We start from the raw sequence: 1,059 nt of genomic DNA on the forward strand, positions 1-1,059 counted from the left end.
AAATAAAAATAAATAAAAAAAAAATTTCCGAAATAGTCCTTAGACTATTTCTGGTGGCAGCAACTACCGTATTAATCGGAAATTTAAATTTATATTTCGATTACTATCGTTCATTCATTATTTTCTTTTCGTTTAAATTAACGACAATCGAATTTAAAAAAAAAAATATATATAATAAATACAAATACGTAACAAAAGAATCCCCACAACTCGCAAGATGCATTATCTTGTCGATTATCAGGAAATTTTACAGTTATTTCGTTAATAATAGATATATTTCGATGTCTGAAAGATAAATTTGTTCTATTTTATACGCCGAATGTAATGCGTGCTTTTTCTTACGTTGAAACAATACGGACAGCTCGCAAAATTTAATCTTCTGTCCATTTTCAGGAAATTTAAATGCTTTTCCGTTAATAATAGCGATATTTCGACGTTTAAGTGCTCATTTGGCACAATTCTGGACGCCGAATGTAATGCGTGTCTTTTCTAATTTCGAAACAATACCTGCAGCTCGCAAAGTGCGTTCCCTTGCAGATTTTCACGAAATTTTGATTGTTATTTCGTTAGTACTTGATATATTTCGACGTTTAAGCGCAGATTTCGCTCCATTTTACATATCGAATATAGTTCGTGTTGTTTCTAATCATGAAAGTATCCCCACAACATGCAAAATGCATTATCTTGTCGATTATCAGGAAATTTTACAGTTATTTTGTTAATAATAGAGGTATTTCGATGTCTAAAGGATAAATTTGTTCCATTTTGTACGCCGAATGTAGTGCGTGCTTTTCCTTACGTTGAAACAATACGGGCAGCTCGCAAAATTTAATCTTCTGTCCATTTTCAGGAAATTTAATTGCTTTTCCGTTAATAATAGCGATATTTCGACGTTTAGTTGCTCATTTGGCTCCATTTTACACACCGAATGAAGTGCGTGTTGTTTCTAATATCGAATCAGTAGCGGCAGCTCGCAAAATGGAATCCCTTGTCGATTTTCAGGAAATATAACTGTTATTTAAGTAATAATTGAGATATTTCGACGTTTAAGCGCTCATT

General features: G+C 32.4%; 1 protein-coding gene across 1 annotated transcript in view; it reads right to left on the bottom strand.

The window, feature by feature from the left end:
* Positions 1–1,059, bottom strand: part of LOC122575005 — a 24,095-nt gene that overhangs the window by 22,223 nt on the left and 813 nt on the right. The window lies entirely within an intron of this gene.

This window comes from Bombus pyrosoma, linkage group LG14, assembly GCF_014825855.1.
Source record: "Bombus pyrosoma isolate SC7728 linkage group LG14, ASM1482585v1, whole genome shotgun sequence".
Lineage (NCBI taxonomy): Eukaryota > Metazoa > Arthropoda > Insecta > Hymenoptera > Apidae > Bombus > Bombus pyrosoma.